General features: G+C 41.5%; 1 protein-coding gene and 1 pseudogene across 2 annotated transcripts in view; one reads left to right on the top strand and one right to left on the bottom strand.

Moving 5' to 3' along the window:
• The window catches only part of ATF7IP (activating transcription factor 7 interacting protein), a 331,366-nt gene that overhangs the window by 56,576 nt on the left and 254,532 nt on the right, over positions 1-20,258 (top strand). The window lies entirely within an intron of this gene.
• On the bottom strand, positions 6,872-8,626 carry LOC115083322 (annotated as a pseudogene).

Raw genomic sequence — 20,258 nt, 5'->3', positions numbered from 1 at the left:
TTCTTTACTATGCTTAACTTCCTATCCTGACCTCACATTCCCTACTAGACTGTAACTCCGGTCGACCCATCACTTCTTTCCCTCCTGGCACAGGAAGCATCCAAACTGCTTGTACAAGATACCATCAGGGAAATAATTCATCCCCAAATCAACCAGGGGTACTACTCTCAATTCTTCCCCATCCCAAAAAAAGACAGGGGGGTCTTCACCTAATTCTCAAGCTTGAGACCCCCAACAGACACTTCCATTTTTAGAAAAATTCAAAATGATATCCCTGAGCTTGATTTTTACCATTCATTCAGCCACAGAATTGGATATGTTCCCTTAACCTTAAGGTTGCATACTCATATATCCCTATACACCCATCTTGCTGGCGATTACCTCTGTTTCAAGGTGGGACAGAAACATTACCAAAACAAAGTCTGCCTCAGTCTTCACAAAATGTCTTGCTGTGGTGGTACCACATCTGAGACATTCAGGAATTCGCATCTTCCCATATCTAGACAATTGGCTGATAGTAATGCTTATGGGTTGGGAGCTACTATCAATGCAGAGAGAACCATTACCTGCCTGGGAATCCTGGGCTTCCAGATAAATTATGAAAAATCACTACTGCAACTAATGCAATGCCTGCAACTGACAGGGGCACACATCGATCCGGTACAATCTAGGGAATTCCTCCTAGTTGACAGAGCGCTCACATTGCATGCCATTGCAAGTTGCCTACAACATCAGTCGATAGCATCAGCTCAGCACATTTTGGTACTGTTGGGCCACATAGCGGCAGCAATTCACGTAGACCCTCTTACTATGTGGCTCCTTTGGTTTACAACGAAGTTAGGGGATGAGCATAGGGAGGTGAGGAGGTTAGAAAGGTTATGGATTAACGTGCAGGAATGGAGGTTAACTAGAGTGGAGAATTAACCAAAAGAAATATTATGGATTTTACAGGAATTGATGGGGAAAGGTTGTTGTCTTGGAGACACTATTCCCACTATGGGCCTCATTTTCCAAGGAGTTACCGCGCTAACAGCAGTTAACGTGATTTGTGAATGCAAATTTTTAATTTCGTATTCAGGGGGCGGAGTTGGGCTGAGCAAATGTAAAGTAGGGAGGATTTATCATGTGCTGCGAAACAGCCGCACTGTTATGTTGTGTGCTACAGGCCAGTAAGAGTTTATTGTGGTTCACGATGTCTCCTGACAGGTCTGTTTCAGTATGATATGAGAGAGAGAGAGACTGACTTGCCATAGTGCCTCCTCCCTAGACAGGTATTTGTATCCCTATGGGAGGCCCACCTAGTAACTCGAGGTGAGGTTGTATTAGTGTAGGGGGTTAGGGGCCACTTTCACATTCAACATGAGACGTACAAACAGAACAGTGGTCTCTTGTGAAGATTTGATGACCTACGGAGTGAGGAAACTCACTCCAAGATGAGATTTGTGCAATGTTCTCTCCAACTAGCTTGTTACCCAGGTAGAGAGTCCATCAAGCTAGGTTGAGAGAACATTGCACAAATTCTCATTTAGAGAAGATTGGGTTAGATGCATGACCGTCAGGATTTAGAAAGGGCTATAGCTCTGAAACAGCGCTAGTGGCAGTTAATGACGGCCTTATGCGGTTAAGGAATAAAGGTACTTCAGCCTTTTACATTTTTTTTTTTTATTTAACTATTGCATTTGACTTTTTGGATCATGAGATCCTTCTTACTTGCTTGTAGGTCTTGGGGGATGGTTGGAATAGTTATGTTCACATAGGACTGCTGTGGTAAAAGTGAATAAGGAATTATCAGGTAAATTTTCACTCCATTGTGGGATCCCTCAGGGCTCCCCTTTGTCTCCAATTTTATTCAATATTTTTCTGCAATTTTTGGGTCATTTTATTCGTTAGTTTGGTTTTAAGGTGTTTATATACCAAGATGTTGTACAATTGGTGTGACCTTTGAGGGCAAGATTTGAATTCATCTATAATGTTGGCTCAAGAAGGTTTAGAGAAGATTGTCAAATGGAATGAGATAAATGATTGAGTTTAAATGGAAAACAATCGGAATGGATTTTTGTGGCAGGGAAGGAAGATGTTCCATTTCCTGGAGTTCTTTTGATTAGTGGAAAGACAGTAAAATCCTCATCTAAGGTTAGGAATCTGGGGGCGATGTAAGATTTCTTTTGAGTCTCATATTGCTAACCAGGTTAGGCTCACATTTTTTAAATTACGTCCGTATGGAGGTTAAGAAATATGTTCAGTTTTGAGTTTTGTTTTTTTTTTTTAATGGTGGTTCAAGCATTGATCTCTCCAGGATGGGATTACTGTAATGGGATCTTACTCTGTATTTCCGAGAAGACTGTGCAGCATCTTCAGATAATGCAAATATGGAAGACTCCCCCCCCAGCACCTGGCGAGCTAGTGCCCAACTTCTGATACAGTTACATTGGTTACCTATCAAGGAACAAATCCAATTTAAGATCTTGGTTTTGATGTTTAAGCTTAGGAAAGGTTCTGAGCTGGGATATCTTGACCCTTATGTGCCTAATAGGAGCTTTGTTTATTATATCTCCAGTTAAAGAGGTTATGTGCAGTTGGGTATAGGAAGAGAGTGAACTCTGTAAGGGGTCCTGAATTATGGACTGTATCCTGTTAGACATTAGGATTCAGTCAAATTATTTGACATTTAGGAAAAGTGAAAGCCTAGTTTCAGGGTGGGTGCAGTTGAAAATAGTCTGTGACCTGTTTTTAATCTCGATGGGTAAGAGTGATGTGGAAGATTTTTTAATGGTTTTTTTTTTTTGTTTGTTTTGTTTTTATAGTAGTTTTATTGTGTATTGTATAGTGTTGTACACCATGCCGCTCTGCTTTCCTTGAATGTATGGTATATAAAAGTCGGAAATAAATAAATTAAACATGCAGCAATTGCAATGGACACTATGCTTTCAAGGGAATCATTTCTTCTAACCTCTAACTTGCAAAATCCATTTAACCAACCACATGAAGTTGGACATCGGATGGTGGCTATGCCTAGACTAATTACAAACAGGGGCGCCACTGCAGCCAATGCTGCATCAGATAATGCTAACCATGGACACCACCTCCAATCAAGGATGGGGGTGCACACCTGCAGGAATATAGAACCTATGGTCTTATCAAGAAAGAATGTTCCATATAAAAAATGCTGGAAGGGCGATGCACTACATACTTGAAACATTCCAAAATTTACTCTAAGGAATATACGTGATGATTCATACAGACAGTCAAGTAGCCATTTGTTTTTGTTTTTTTTTGTTTTTTTTGGCAAAATATTTTTTTATTCTGTAGCAATATATAGAGTACAAACAACTCAAACATGGCGTCATTCTGTTCGCAGGCCCTAACAAACATAGTAAAACAATACTAATGACTTTGCACATAAAGTAAATATACTATACCTCCACAGGTTTCCTTCTTTAAAAATGCAATGCAGCCCCCCCCTTCATAAACTATATAGACACATTCTTTCCATAATTTTCACTTTTATCTGAACAAATGGGGTGGAATGGGATCCTGGATACTCCGTCAGGAAGCCCTTAGATCGAAATTCAACACACTTGCAAGCTGCATACCTTCTGGGGATTGCCACCATAGAGGCAGACAGACTCAGCAGAATCTGGCCCCCATCACTGCAAGTGGCCAATGGGCTCTTCCAGTGATGGACACCCATGGATAGATTTGTTCACCATAAAAGGAAACAAAGTAACACATTTCTGCTCACTTCGCCCCAGCTTACACAGAGAAGCACCAGATGTTTTCATGAAAGGCAGGACCTCCTATATACCTTCTCGCCAATTCCACTAATATTCCAAATGGTATAGAAATGCATACGAGATCAAGCCAAAATGATCCTCAAGCACCAGTGTGGCCGAGATAACCTTGGTATGCGTATTTCATACAGATCTCGATGAGACCCCTACAGTCCTTGGGTAGCAGTCGGAACCTTCTGACACAAGAAGAAGGTTCCCTTCCTCATTCTCTCCAGTCTTCTCTCAACCTCAAAGCATGGATGAACACTTGATTCTCTCACCCTTAGATTTACCAGAGGACATACAGGACATAGTTGTTGCAGCAAGAAAACCATCCACTCAACACAATTAATCTTTCAAGTGGAACTGATAAACACACTGGTGCAACAATAGACTAATCAATCCGTTTACATGCGAACCCCAACAGTTACTTTATTTACATCACTTGTCAAAAATAAGGCTTGCAACATTATCCATTAGAGTTCATCTAAGTGCCATAGCAGCCTATCAACCTGAAGATGGTTCCCTGATCTTAACACATCCACTAATTTCCCAATTCATGGTAGGCCTGATACCTTCCAGTGAAAAAACTGCCAATACCATGGAATATTAACAGTACTGACGGCTCTCATGGAAAGTCCATTTGAGCCAATGGAAACAACACTGCTTAAATTCCTCATATGGAAAGTTTTATATTCCTTGTAGCAATTACCTCAATGAGAAGAGCGTGTGAACTACAAGCGTTAGTTCATTTCCCTCTTTACAGTTTTTTCACAATAAGGCGCATTCACCCTAAGTTCTTACCAAAAGTCATATTGAGGGAATATGATAGAGGTCTACAAAATCATAAAAGGGCTTGAATGGGTAAATATGAATCTGTTATTTACTCTTTTGGATAATAGAAGGACTAGGGGGGCACTCCATGAAGTTAGCAAGTAGCACATTTAAAACAAATCATAAATTTATTTTTTCACTGATTGCACAGTTAACCACATTCTCTGGCAATGAATTCCAGAGTTTAAGGCAGTTGATGTAGCTGGGTTTAAAAAAAGTTTGATAAATCCTGTAGGAGAAGTCCATAAACTGCTTGTTCCCGGCATTAGTAGAATGGGATCTATTTATTCATTTATTTATTTATTTATTTAATTAAGGTTTTTTTTATACCGGCATTCATGAACTCGTTCACATCATGTCGGTTTACATAAAAAACAGGGGTGCGAAGAATACAACCAAGAACATAAATAAACGTGATGAAGAGATGCAGTTACAATTAACAGGGGCTGATGAACTGGGGTAGGAGGAAATAAAGAGAGATAGAGGAGGTTAATTATATACAAGTGTACAATATATATATATGGAGTCCAATATATACAGCTTCTGTGTAGAGAATTTATTGGTGGTGCGTGTTAGGTGGAGTTCGGGAAGGCTTGCCTGAACAGCCATGTCTTGAGTCTTTTCCTAAAGGTTAGGAGGCATGGCTCATTTCTGAGATCTGGGGGGATGGAGTTCCATAACTGTGGGCCTGCTGTGGAAAGGGCTCGGTCTCTTAAGGTGCTGTGATTAGTGGTTTTGGTGGGTGGAACAAGGAGGCTTCTCTGGTCGGTCTTGTGGATTTGTGTAAACGGAGAGGAATTTGTAGGTCGATTATGGTATGTTGGTGAATGATTTTGTATATCAAGGTGATGGCTTTGTAAATGACTCTGAAATGAATTGGTAACCAGTGGAGGTCTTTTAGGACTGGGGAGATGTGGTCTCTTTTCCTGGAGTTTGTTAGTAGACGGGCTGCTGAGTTTTGAACCATTTGGAGCGGTTTTGTATATGAGGAAGGGAGGCCAAGTAAAGTAGAGTTGCAGTAGTCTAATTTAGAGAAAATGAGGGCTTGGAGGATGGTTCTGAAGTCTTTGGCATGGAAGAGTGGTCTTATCCTTTTTAAAACTTGCAGTTTATAGAAGCAGTCTTTGGTAGTTTTATTGATGTGGGCTTTGAAGTTCAGTTTGTTGTCGATTAGTACACCTAGATCCCTCACATGAGTGGTTTGTAGGTTGGTTGGAGGACAAGCGGTGAGATTGTTATCAGGAGTTATGAGTAATACTTCAGTTTTGGAGGAGTTTAGTACCAGATTTAGGCTATTGAGGAGGCTTTTGATTTCTAGGTGACAAGATTCCCAGTATTCGAGGGTTTTTGAGTATGATTCTTTGATGGGGATCAGGATCTGGATGTCGTCTGCATAGAGAAAGTGTATTAATTTGAGGTTGGTAAGGAAATTTAATGTTTGGGAACTTGCCACGTACCTTTGGCTTGGGTTGGCCACTGTTGAAAACAGGATATTGGTTTAATGGACCCTTGGTCTGACCCAGTATGGCATATCTTATGTTCCTATGTAACCATGCTGGCAGTCACTTGGCTTTCCTTCAGCCTTTAATGCATAGAATATATTTTATTTGGGCTTCCAAGATTGTTTTTATCTAAGCAGCAGTTGTAAAGGTTAAAAGTTTGCATGAGCCATAGGAATTGATTGAAAATACCAAGTATATAAGTACATAAGATTTGCTATACTGGGTCAGACCAAAGGTCCTCAATATCCTGTTTCCAATAGTGGCCAATCCAGGTTACAAGTACCTGGTATGATACTGAAGGTTAGATTTCATGCTTCTTATCCCTGGGATAAGCAGTAGATTTCTGTAAATCCACTTTAACAATGGTTTATGGACTTTTCTCCAGAAACTTGTCCATACCTTTTTTAAATACACTAACAGCTTTCACCACATCCTCTGGCAAGGAATTCCAGAGCTTAATTGAGTTGAGTAAAAAAAAAATATTTTCTTAGTTTTAGCCTTTTAGATCCCGCTCATTGAAGGACTTATTTCCTGATGCCCCTTTTTACATATCTTACTTAACTAGACCCAAATATGGTATAAAAAATTTTTCAAGGAAATCTGACTATGGGTTTTTGAGAAAAACGCATGTCCACTAGTGGAACGTTGGGATCAACAGGAGTCAAAATTTACTTTTTCAAAAATTCTTTATTTTAGGTAATTCTTGTAACATACTGCAATACTACAGCTGATATCATACATAAGAATGAAAATTAGTCAAAAAAATCAAGCATGATAATCTGGAAAACATTTTGCATGTAAACGTTTACCACAAAAGTCACACCACTTTTTTGTATTTTTGGAGCAGACAGCACATCGGCCTTGGGAAGTTGAGGACAAGAAGTGAGGCTGTGATGCCTTTACATCAGCACTTATGGATGCTGTAGGACCTCCTTTCCGGATGCGGTAGCTTGAAAGGCCACATTTCATTGCTACGGTAGATACTTCTCGTAGGAAGTCCAAGTGGCTCATTGCTTCTTTTCCAAACAGATGGCAGTGAATTTTCCAAGCTGCCACAACAGCCATGTTCAAGCCATTTGAAAATAAATTCCACCACCACTTTTTGGAGCGAAGTGTTGGGCGGTAAGCTGCTAAAAGCCGGTCAAGTAGATCAACACCACCCATGCCTTGATTGTAAGCACCAATTATTTTTGGTTGCTTTATTAGAACTTTTTTCTTTTCTTTGAGAGAATAGCGGCTGGCATTTTGAAGTGGAAATGGCTTCATCCAGTTGGACATGACTGTGACCACACTGCTGTCATTCCAGCGGACACAGATGATGTCTCCATCACCACGATAATCAAATTCCCCACGATCTTTCTTGCGCAGTTCTTTAGGTGCCATTAGGGGACATTTCCCAGTTCTGATTTCTCTGATAGTGCCAATTGCTCAAAATCCCTTTTCTTTCAGTTCCACCATCAAGTTGTGTGATGTGAAGAAATTATCAAAGAAAAGGCAATGATTTCTTGGCTCTTGAATGACTGAAATCAAATCCGAAATTACTCTTGTACCAAGTGGAACTTTTTCAGCTTTATCAGTGCCTGATTCTTCTGACTGATATTTGGCACCTGTATAAATCTGTATTGAAAATGGAAAACCATCTGGACTGCACATCATCCATATTTTGTATCCAAATCGAATTGGTTTGCCTCGAAGGAACATTTTGCAGCTATGATGACCATAATATGGTACCATTGATTCATCAATGCTCAGGCTTTCACTAAAAACACCTCCAATCTTCAAAAGCTGAGCAGATAAATGGGTATAAAATGGCTCAACTTTTGCAGCTTTTCCAGGTGGTAGTTGCAAATTGTCAACAATATGAAAATAGATTTTCAGGTCCTCAAAGCGTTTTCTTGACATGGTTTTCGGCACAATTTGGTTGCTCAAATCTTCTGCTGTAGACCAGTAATGCTTTTCTTTTGGAACATGGTGATAGCCACTGAGCAAGAGGATTCCGAAGAAACGAGTGATTTCGTCAGCATTTGTGTCAACACTTGCCAATTTCTGCCTGGCATATATATTTGTCATGTATGCTAATTCTTCTAAATAATCTTCACCCATAATTTCTATGAAAAGTTCAAATGGTGTCTTTTGAAGAAGATCTGGACGAATATCAGCCAACTTTGTTGGGGCATGCTCTTTCATTGTGGTCTTGAAATCATCTGTCTTGATCCATCTTGGCTTTGGCTTCTCTGGTTTTTGTTTTCCTTTGGTATCTTGTGATTCTTGACAATAGGTTGATAGCAATTTGTCATCCTCATCCACTTCCTCATCACGTGACTCAACTGCAACTTCCACTTCACCACACACATCTGCTGGTACTTCTGGTGCTAGGTCTTCATCATTGATATCTTCGATATCTGAGTCTTCTAAATTATCTGATGGTGGTAAAATCACAATATCAGCTTTTGTAGCTTCAGAATCGCCCAAAACTTGTTCAACTGCTTCTTCAACAGTCAAGTACTTCCTAGTTTTCATTGTATTCCAAATTAGGAAATGAGCAAGACCATCGCGGAGCTAGTCTCGCTCGCGCGGCCCGAGAAGAGGACGCCGTCGCGGAGCTAGTCTTGCACGGCCCGAGAAGAGGACGCCGTCGCGGAGCTAGTCTCGCGGGGCCCGAGAAGAGGACGCCGTCGCGGAGCTAGTCTCGCGGGGCCCGAGAAGAGGACGCTGTCGCGGAGCTAGTCTCGCGCGGCCCGAGAAGAGGACGCCGTCGCGGAGCTAGTCTCGCGCGGCCCGAGAAGAGGACGACCGACGCAAGCCTTTTGTGCTCAATCCTTGCATCCTGAGATGGAGGCCCAGGAGAGAGTAAGATTCCTCATATAGTGTATGGGAGTGATAAGCCTGTGTGTATGTATGTTTGAGAGAGAGAGAGAGAGAGAGAACATGGGAGTGAAGCCTGTGTATGTGCTTGAGAGAGAGCATGAGAATGAGAAGTCTGTGTGTATGTGTATGCATGAGAGAGAGCATGGGATTATATGTAATTTACCATTTTTTTTTAATATTCGTGAACCGTTTTTTGCATTTTTATTCATTTTTCAAAAATGTGTATATTTTGGACCACAGAGATACCAACGTTCCACATGTGGAACATGCAAACATAAATTGGTGCTGATCAAGTTGTATCTTACCTACAAAAGAAAGATTTATGCCAACATGATCAGAAAACCCTTGGGAACTTGAATATATCACACAAGTCCTTTATTTACACTCAGTATCATACCAAAAGGTGAAAAGGTCAAACTATGTCAAAACTTCAGTTTTTTACCTACTTTGCATATTCATATCTTTAAGAGTATTCATCTAGGAACATCACATTTTTGGATTTAGACTGTTCAAGTTCTATACTCTCAAGCTAAATGGTTGAAAAATTGATTTTCTTTAGGTTTGGAGTAATTTAAAATCATTTAAAAAAATGTTCCACTTGTGGAACGTTGGTACCTAATTAAATGTATCACCTAGTAACTTAATTGTGTGTCCCCTAGTCTTTGTACTCTTTCAAAAAAGTAAACAACTCCACTCATTATGTTATTTTATAGACTTCTATCATATTTCCCCTCAGCTGTTTTTTCTCCAAACTGAAGAGTCCTAACCTCTTCAGCTTTTCTTTATAGATGATTCATTCCATCCCCTTTTATCATTTTAGTTGCCCTTCTCTGTACCTTTTCTAATTCTGCTATATCTTTTTTTGAGATGTGGTGACCAGAACTGCACACACTACTCAAGATGAGCTCACACCATGGAGCGATACAGAGGCATTATGATATTCTCTGTTTTATTCTCCATTCCTTTCCTAATAATCCCTAGCATTCTATTTTCTTTCTTGGCTGCTGTTGCACACTGAGCAGAAGATTTCAGTATATTATCAACAATGATGCCCAGATCCTTTTTCTGAATGGTGGCTCCTAATGTGGAATCTTGCATTGTGTAGCTAGCTATAATTTGGATTACTCAAACATTTTCAAGTGTATCACTTTGCACTTGTGTACATTAAATTTCATTTGCAATTTGCATGCCCAGTCTCCCAGTTTTGCAAGGTCCTCTTTTAATTTATTACAAGCCTCTTGTGATTTAACAGCTTGCACCAGGTCATGTGTTCACGGAGTACAGATCTAAAGTAGCTGCCCCTCTTGTCTTTTCTAAGATCAGCCACTCCATGAAGCAGTCGTTTATGGCATCTAGAAACTTAACTTCTTTAGCATGTCCAAATGAGACATTGACCCAGTGAATATTGGGATAACTGAAATTTTCCCTTATTATGTTCACAATTCTGTTACCCATCATACGTGGAATTTCTACCCAAAAGGATTCCACAGTGCGTTTTGTTTCTTGCACAGTTTTATCAAGCTTTATTTTTTTATGAATAGTTTTACCTCTCTATTCAATGTTTTACCTCTCTATTCAATGTTCAATGTAAACCGCTAAATGAAGCGATAGTTCTTGTTTCTTGTAAACCGGGGTGATATGTATTTTATACAGGAACCTCCGGTATATAAACCCTATAAATAAAAATAAAATATTCATTCGATCTGCCCTTAATCTCTTCTATTTAACTTCTTAACTTGGGATCCCTCATCTTGTCCCTTGAGTCTCATATCACTGTTTCATAGCTGACGCAAATCTTTCATTTTCTTCATAATCATCTTCTCTTCTCACTTGACTTCTTCCGTATGAGCCTGGATGTTGTCGCTCATTTGATTGTATCTAAAACAGATGTCATCTATTTTTATTTTCAGCAAGTCTTTATTCTCCTCTCCCACATATTGGATTTGTTTCTGTTGATTCTACTCTCCTTCATTTTTCTGACTTGCCAAGGAATGTGGGTATTTCTTACTTTGTTTTGGCCTGTCTTTCTGATTTTTGCAAGCTTTGTTTCCCACTTAACTACCAGTTATCCTCTATAAAATTTGCATCTGATTACATTTAAATTCTTGCTGCTTTTTTTTTCCTCTGAGTTTTATTTATTTATTTAAAAACTTTTCTATACAGTCGTTAAGTTAAATAACCATCACAACAGTTTACAGAAGGGCACGATAAAGAGAAATATGGGTGGTATAGATTACAAATTAATCATGTGCCATCATAGTACGGTAACAATTTAAAATAATAAACTAAGTGTGCAAGTTAATCCTGATTGTTAGGAACAAGTTAGGCGGTTTGATTTTAACATTAATATGCTTTAGTAGGTTACTAATAACTTCTAGCTTGGTGTGCATCCTTATCTATCAACTATTTTTCTCCTCCTACTGCTGTATCTTGCTAACTGACTTTGACTGTACCTTTCATCAGTAGCATGTCTCTTCTATCACTGACAGTTGAAGATCTGTTTCTGCATATAAAGCGGAACTCTGTCTAATGTTATCTTTCTCCCAGGACAAGCAGGATGGTAGTCCTCACATATGGGTGACATCAGGATGGAGTCTATCATGGAACACTTTTGTCAAAATTTGTAGAACTTTGACTTGGCACACTGAGCATGCCCAGCATGCCACCAACCCTGCATCCAGCAGGGGTCCCCCCTCAGTCTCTTTTTTTTCCACGCGGCAGTAGCCACGCGGGTTGAGGAGCTCTTATACATATTCCTGACAGGAATTTCCTCTCGGAACTTAAACATTTTTTTTTGACAAATTTCACCCCATCTGGGGTCCCCCTATCGACTGTTGATATACACTTTACTCGTTTTTGTGGTCGGTTGCCGACTATTCCCCTTCAAGAACTGACTGCCACCTACCGCACTGTGGTTAAATTTTTCTCTAACAAGTATGGTGACGGGTTTTCGAAGGTGCCCGATTGTCCAAGGACAATGTCCATCACGGACCCGCATCAGGTATGTGTCCTATGCTTGGGGGCTACCCATGACGTCGCAACGTATGCCAACTGTGCCCTAATGACCCTTAAGGGCCGCCGGGCCCACTTAGAGAAAATGGAGCTTCTGTTCCATACTAAGCAGCCTACTCTGCTGAAAACCTCGACGTCATCAGCGCCATCACCTTCAATTCCTCGGCACCGGCCGGACACTAGTGGTTCTCAGTCGGCTAGATCCCTCTTGAAGACGTCTACCTCTTCGTCCTCGGTGCCGGAGAAAGACCGGGCTGAGCACAGGGAGAAACACAGACATAGACATCGGAAGGCTCCGTCCGCTGCTCCAGGCAAAGCCTCGACGTCGGCATTGACAGAGCCACTGAAGAGAGTGGCCAGCGCAGAGGAGCACCCATCCTCCTCCATACCCAGGACACTGAGATGTTCCCCCACTTTCAGTGGTGCCAGGAACAGAGACTCCACTCTCACCGGTGGACCCTCCGGCGATGCCAGTGCAGCCTTCAATTCCGGAACTGGTCTTTCAAACACCAGCTTTCCGCGAGGAATTGAACCGGATGGTTCAAGAGGCAGTTATCCAAGCACTTCAAGGACTTCCGCCTCCATTGGCACCGGCTCCGATACCGATGTCAGACACGGATCAGATGCCCATGGTGCTGGCTCCATTACTGGACAGGCTGGATACGCTCATCGGCGCACTTCCGGTGCTTCCGAAAACGCCAATCTGTCCACAGACATTGACACCGATTCCCCTGTCATCGGAGGATGAGGAATCATCGATGCCAGACCCGGTTCCAGGGCCATCGGGGATTTTTCCACCGAAATGTCCACCGAAGTCGCAGATTCCATCGGTGCCTCCCCCGTCTTCGGTACCTCATCAACCTTTATCGGTGCCTCCTGCGATACCATCGGTGCTATGACCCGATCCAATGGGAATCTGCCTCTTCCTTCCATCGGGAGGCCCACCAGGGGCTGGTGATCAACCATACCAACCCTGGAGTGATGATACCTTGGACTCTCAGGATACTGATGACATCCCCTCGGAGCCATCTCCTCCTGATGAACGAAGATGCTCCCCTCCAGAGGATCTGTCCTTCATCAGATTTATAAAGGAAATGTCATAAACCATTCCTTTTAAGCTACAAACAGAAGAAGACTCCAGGCACAAGATGCTTGAAGTCCTCCAATTTGTGGATGCCCCCAAGGAGATTGTCTATACCAGTTCATGAAGTCCTTCTTGAGCTTCTACAATGTACCTGGGAGCATCCAGGCACCGTACCACCAGTGAACTGGAAAACAGACGCCACCTACTTGGTTCAATCAGCTCTTGGGTTCCAAAAAACCCAGCTGTCTCACCATTCAGTAGTAGTGGAGTCTGCTCAGAAGAAGGTAAGAAGACCTCAGCCCCATTCTTCTACACCTCCTGGGAAAGAACAAATTTCTTGACGCCTTGGGACGTAGAGTATTCCATGGCTCCATGCAAATTTTGCGTATAGTAACCTACCAGCTATATATGACGCAGTACACAAGCAACCTCTTTAAGCTGCTGCAAGACTTTGCTGAGTCCCTTCCAGAGGAATTTCAGGGACAGCTAAACTCCATCCTCAAGAAAGGCCTTGATGCTGGGAAGCACGAGGTCCGAGCTGCGTATGACATCTTTGACACCACTTCTAGAGTGTCTGCAGCAGGAATAAGTGCCAGGAGATGGGCATGGCTAAAGTCATCAGATTTACGGCCAGAAGTTCAGGAGAGGTTGGCAGACCTACCCTGTATAGGTGATAATTTATTCGGGGATAAAATACAGGAGACCATCGCACAACTCAAGGACCACCATGAGACATTGAGCCAGCTCTCTGCTGTACCCTCTGATTTTCCCTCTACTTCTAAATGGTTGTTCAGAAGAGAAGCCAAAAGGACAACTTAAAAAGCTCGTATGTATTATCCTTCCCCATCTCACACTTGCCCAACCAGGCCATACCAGAAAGGTCAAGCCAAACCGCAAAAAGCCCAGCCAGCTCTGCACCTGGCCCTGCTTCGGGGTTTTGATTTCCTACTAGAGAGCAAATGTCAACTTCCACCTCTACCATCTCTGCCAGTGGGTGGCTGCTTGTGCCATTTCACCAATACATGGCTCACAATCACTACAGATCAATGGGTCCTCTCTGTAGTGGCTCAAGGTTACCATCTCAACTTCTTTTTAATACATCAGACTCCCCCTCCCCCCCTCCTCTCGTCCGGGATGGGTGTTAACTGACCACTCGCCACTTCAGGAGGAGGAACTAACAACCCTTCTCTGATCCAATGCTATAGAACCAGTTCCCACTCTACAGTGGGGAAAAGGGTTCTATTCTCTCTTTCCTAATACCAAAAAAATTAGGAGGCATTTGACCAGTCTTGTATCTTTGTGCCTTAAACAAACATCTGCAAAAGGAAAAGTTCAGAATGGTAACCTTAGGCTCCCACTTCTCCAAAATGGATATTGGCTTTGCTCTCTAGACCTACAAGACGCATATAGATAACCCCGTCTCACCGAATATACCTCCATTTCCTAGTCTGACACCGTCACTTCCAGTATCGGGTGCTACCGTTCGACCTAGCATCAGCACCTTGAGTCTTTACGAAATGCCTGGCAGTAGTAGCAGCGTACCTAAGACGACAGAGCATCCACATCTACCCCTATTTAGATGATTGGTTACTAAGGGCTCCATCCGAAAAGGCAGTTCTAAACTCCCTTCATCTAACCCTACAGCTACTACTGTCATTGGGATTTCTCATAAACTATCCGAAATCCAATCTGACTCATCACAGATCCTCTCCTATATTGGAGCAGATTTAAACACCATACAGGCAAAAGCCTTTCTCCCAAGGGATCGCGCACACACTCTTGCAACCCTTGCGAAACTAGTACAGACTCGTCGATTCACAACGGCTCGTCATTTTCTAACCTTGTTGGGTCACATGGCATCCTCTGTTCATGTTACTCCAGTGGCTCGTCTAGTCATGAGAGTAACACAATAGACTCTAAAGTCCCAGTGGTCTCAGGCCCACCATCCAATGTCCAGCATTCTCCACGTCACCAGGTAGCTTCGTCTCTCGCTAGCTTGGTGGATTCAGGAGTCCAATCTTCTCAGTGGACTACCTTTTCAATCTCCAGAACCTCAAATAACACTGACAACAGATGCTTCCAACCTCAGTTGAGGAGCCCATGTCAACAACCTGCAAACTCTGGGAACCTGGTCTGCAGCAGAATCACAACAGCAGATAAATTTTCTGGAGCTCAGGACAATAAGGTAAGCCCTAATGGCCTTTCGGGATTGCCTAACCAAAAAGACAATCCTAGTCCAAACAGACAACCAGGTAGTGATGTCGTACATCAACAAACAGGGTGGAACGGGCTCGTACCTGCTATGTCAGGAAGTAGCACAGATATGGCCCTGGACTCTCACTCCATGTTCATGAGAGCAACCTACCTGGCAATGTGATTGCGGACAAACTGAGTCAGACCTTTCATCCTCACGAATGGTCCCTAAATCCCACGGTAGCAGAGAAAATTTTCCAACAGTGAGGCTATCCACACACAGATCTCTTTGCGTCAATTCACAACCGCAAAGTGGAAAACTTCTGCTCACTACATTGCAGTTACAGGACACCCCCAAGGGATGCTTTCGCCCTCTCATGGTCAAAGGGTCTCCAGTATACTTACCCTCCACTTCCACTCATCAGCAAGACTCTCGTGAAGTTATGACAAGACAAGGGCTTAATGATTCTCATAGTCCCTTACTGGCCACGTCAGGTGTGATTTCCCATCCTTTGCAACCTCTCAGTCCAACAAATTCACCTGGGAGCAGATCTGTCTCTAATAACGCAGAACAATGGACAACTGCATCATCCGAACCTCCAAGCCCTGTCCCTGACAGCAAGGATGTTGAAAGGTTGATTCTACAATCTCTAAACCTCTCGGACACTGTATCCCAAGTCCTCTTAGCTTCACGGAAGCCTTCTACTAGGAAATCTTATCGTTCCAAATGGAAAAGGTTTTCCTTATGGTGCACATCAAAGGAAATAGATCCCTTTACCTGCCCCACAACGAAGTTCCTAGACTACCCCTGGTACCTATCGGCGTCTGGTTTACAAACTTCCTCCATCAGAGTCCATGTCAGTGCCATAGCCACTTACCACAAGGGCATAGGGGATGTCTCGATATTGACACAACCCCTCGTAGCGCGCTTCATGAGAGGCTTACTACATCTAAAGCCCCCACTGCGTCCTCCGGCCCCTGCCTGGGACCTCAATATGGTATTAGCACAACTCATGAAATCTCCGTTTGAGCCTCTATACTCCTGAGAGCTGCGTTATCTCACTTGGAAAGTGCTCTTTCTCCTAGCTATAATGTCAGCTCACAGGGTCAGTGAGCTACAGGTGCTGGTAACATACCCAACTTACACAAAATTTCTCTATGATTGTGTGGTGCTTCGTACTCATCCTAAATTTTTTACCAAAGTTAGTATCTGAGTTTCACTTAAATCAATCCACTATACTACCTACTTTCTTTCCAAAAGCCCACTCACATCCAGGTGAGCGAGCCCTGCATTCCTTGGACTGCAAACATGTGCTAGCCTTTTATTTGGAGCGCACTGTAGCCCATAGAAAGTCCACCCAGCTATTTATCTCCTTTGATAAAACCAAACTGGGAGTTCCAGTGGGCAGACTCTATTCTCCTGGCTGGTGGATTGTATTTCCTTCTGCTACCAGCATGCAGGCTTTGCACTACAGGAGCACGTGAATGTGCACTCTATAAGGGCCATGGCAACATCAGTAGTGCATCTCCGTTTGGTGCCTCTTACTGACATCTGTAGGGCTTCTACATGGAGTTCTCTCATTGAAATCCCTGAGATTCTGAATTAAACTTGGATAGTTCCATGTATTTTGATGTGATGAGTTATTGTCCTGCAAACAAGAGGAGTGGCTTGGAGGTGATCCTTTGTGACTAACATATGGATCAAAATTGTATAACAAAGCAGTGGGTGAGAGCTATTGACATAGTATCAGGCAACAGCATAGTGATAGATTTTTGTGACATTGTGTTTTATTTACATATATAAGGGAGAATCGGTAAATAAGATTAATTTAAACTGCTCTGTGCTGTGTTTAAAATTCATCTTATTTATTGACTCTCTCTTATTTTAAGGTTTACTTAAATTAATGTACAAGTCTAATGTTGTGGGGTCTGCAGTTTACACAAAATGGTGATTCAGCAGAAAGAAGGGGTAATGGGATAAGGGTGAATAAGGCGTAATCTAAGGAAATATTTTACAGATAGTGTTATGGATGTAGTGGATATGGTGGAGACAAGGACAGTATCTGAATTCAAAAAGCATAGGATAAGCACCAGGAATTGCTGAGGGAGTGGGTAGGGACTGTGGAGCTGAGGAGTTGGTATGGATGTCCAGCCTAGATATGGTCTTTTTATGCTATCACGTTTCTGTGTTTCTGTTTAAAATTGTAGTTGGCGTATTTGGAGTGTATTCACTACCCCAAGCCAAATTCCTTTGTGCCTGGGGTAGTAACCCAGGCAAATCCATGTTTGTGTGGTCAGAAGTCAAATTGTTATCCTAATATCTGGATACCCAGAAATTGAAAACACATTTTCACGTGCAGTGGAATGTTTTCTTTTTGAGTAGACATTTCCTTCTCCTCCTGCCCCATTCCTTCTCCTCCAATATTTTTACATATTGAGAAGCCAACACCAGTTCTTTTATAGAAAACTATTTTTATTTTCAATTATAAACAGCAAACACTGTGAGCTGAGTTTGTTGGTTTTCTAATACTTTCTTGTAAACTGTGAAAGAAAACCATTTATTAATCAGTAACACTGTTGGCACTGTGGGTTACTTTTCTGCGATTTAAAAACAAATTTTAGTAATGTTAAACATTGTTATACATTTCAGCATTTCCAATAGCTCATACTAATCTGTAATCATAAAGTATTTACCTTTTTCATAGCCTTATTTCTTTGGAATATATTAATGGCAATATACAGACCCTAGCAGCAATGTTGTGTACACTACATTGGATGAGGAAAGGGTGGCAGTAAGGGGGGGGGGGGGGGGGGTTAAACTTGTAACAGCCCATATAAATTTTGAAGACAATTCCATGCATACTTTTCCTTTGAAAACTGGTGTAAGGTAGGCGGAGTGAATTTTCAAAGGAATTGCGTGCATAAAAGTAGCATATATCGTAGCTTATTTACGTGTCTAAAATCATTTGACAAGTCAGCCCCATGGAGTGAATCTTCAAAGGAGTTATGCATGTAAAACTAGCAATTTTCAAAAACCCATGTATGCACATAAAAACAATTTCTGCTACCACCCTCACTATTACCATTCACTAACAACATTGGGCTCTTTATCTTGATACATAGGCAATATGATATTTTCCCAGAAAAGATGGCTTATTTTTCAAGAGGTTATACAAATAATAAAGCGACCAGTTTTTTTTTTTATATATAAGATGTTTCAAATTTCACTTCTGTTTTTCATTAACTATATCCTTTAACTGTTCTGCTTTACTCTCTGTATTTCTTCCTGCAATCTAAATTTAAGATTTCACTATATTTTCTTCCTTCTCTACTTTCTTCGTATTTCGTTTCAGCTATATGATATGTGCTGATGACTAGCTAATCCAGCACTTAACTAAAGTCACTAACTAAAACAGAAATTAAAAGAAAAAAAGCAGGGTGTGCCCCCTGAGGTTTGTTTGTTCAGAATGTTCTGGAAGCAGGGTGGTGCCTCGTAATGAAACGGCTGGATTAGAGCTCTGAGGCTGCTCGAATTCTGTGGCATGGATTTCCAGGAGTGGAACAGGATGGACTCTAACACTCTGTTACTAGAACTCTGCAGTGACCTGAAAACAGGAATGTTCAGTAATTTGTTTTGTAATGAGTTGTTTTTTTTAAATACAGTACAGCTATGCAGCATGGCAAAACAACCTTCTATATGCTGCTGCTGCTGCTGCTGCTGCTGCGTGATTATGTGGGAGCCTAGTCTGTGTCTTGGCAGTATTGTTTTCTTGTGTCTGCCAGCCAGCCCTGCTAAACCAAACAAGAGGGAGGGTAAACTGAAAAGTTGGAGGTGTGGCTGTGATTTTTTCCTTGTGAGTCATTGCAAATGACAAAGGAATTGTCCTCTATTGTCTAGTCATGCATTACTGTGCAAAGTATTTCTAGTGCTAATTAATGAGTGAGAATCTAGCAAAAAGATCTGGTCAGAATGAGGTTGTTAATTTTTTCCAAGGGAAAATTTTTATGAGCTTTTGTTTACATGCACATGGACTAGTATTAATTAATTCCTTTTCTTCTGTTAGTTAATTGTGTATCTTTAAATCTGCATTAATGGAAAAAAGTTAGTAAACGTGCTTGACAATTTAAAATAATGTTCTTATCAGCTCATCTATAACTTAAATTACTCTGTATTCAAAATTGGAGGAATGTTCAGATATGACATAATGTTTCTCTGACTAAAAGGCAAAGGGTGCTTTTACTTTTGAATTTGTCTTGAAATAAGAGAGAAAAGGTTGTAGAAAGTGTCCTGAGAAAGATACCTTAAAAGAAACAGGTGGTCCAATATTTTTTTGCCCATCTGGAGCTCTGAAAATGTCAACAGTTATTCCTGTTGGCTGCATATCTGTTGATGATAATAGTATGTTGTGCTCTCAGTACACTGTTTTTTGAAATGGGACATTCATTTTGTATGGCTAACAATTAAATATTTTCCATCATTAATGATCCCTCTACTCATACCTTTTGTGGTTGAGCCATTTTAACAGATATTTTCCTCTCATTTCTACTCCATCCGTTACTGTTTCTTAACTCCATATTTGACTCTTTTGTGATAGCTGTCAATTTAAATTGTTTTCCACAACAGAGACAAAACAATTGAGAAGTCAAGAATTAGCTGGATATATGCATTTTCATTTAAAGTTCATGGCAGATATGTCTCATTCAGAAACTTTTGTTTCATAATGTGTCTCACTTACAAATGACTTTGAAACAAATACTTCACTTGTATCGGCAAGAGGTGAACAAATGCTGCCCATTTTACAGCCAATGACATCGTTCCTTTCCAAGCTAAGCATTAATTCAGTCTCTTGTGCTTCTTGTTTCAAGGTACTCTCTAGGCTTAAATGTGACTGGCGAGCAAACTTTTTGACAGAGGGATGGTAACTTTTAAATAGGCATGCGGGTGCACTTGTGCACGCATCTGCAAGCTCGCGTGCAGGGACGCAGCCATTTTAT

Source organism: Rhinatrema bivittatum, chromosome 2 (assembly GCF_901001135.1).
Source record: "Rhinatrema bivittatum chromosome 2, aRhiBiv1.1, whole genome shotgun sequence".
Taxonomy (NCBI): Eukaryota; Metazoa; Chordata; class Amphibia; order Gymnophiona; family Rhinatrematidae; genus Rhinatrema; species Rhinatrema bivittatum.
Note: the sequence above shows the minus strand (reverse complement) of the source record. Positions and strands in the feature narration are given on the sequence as shown.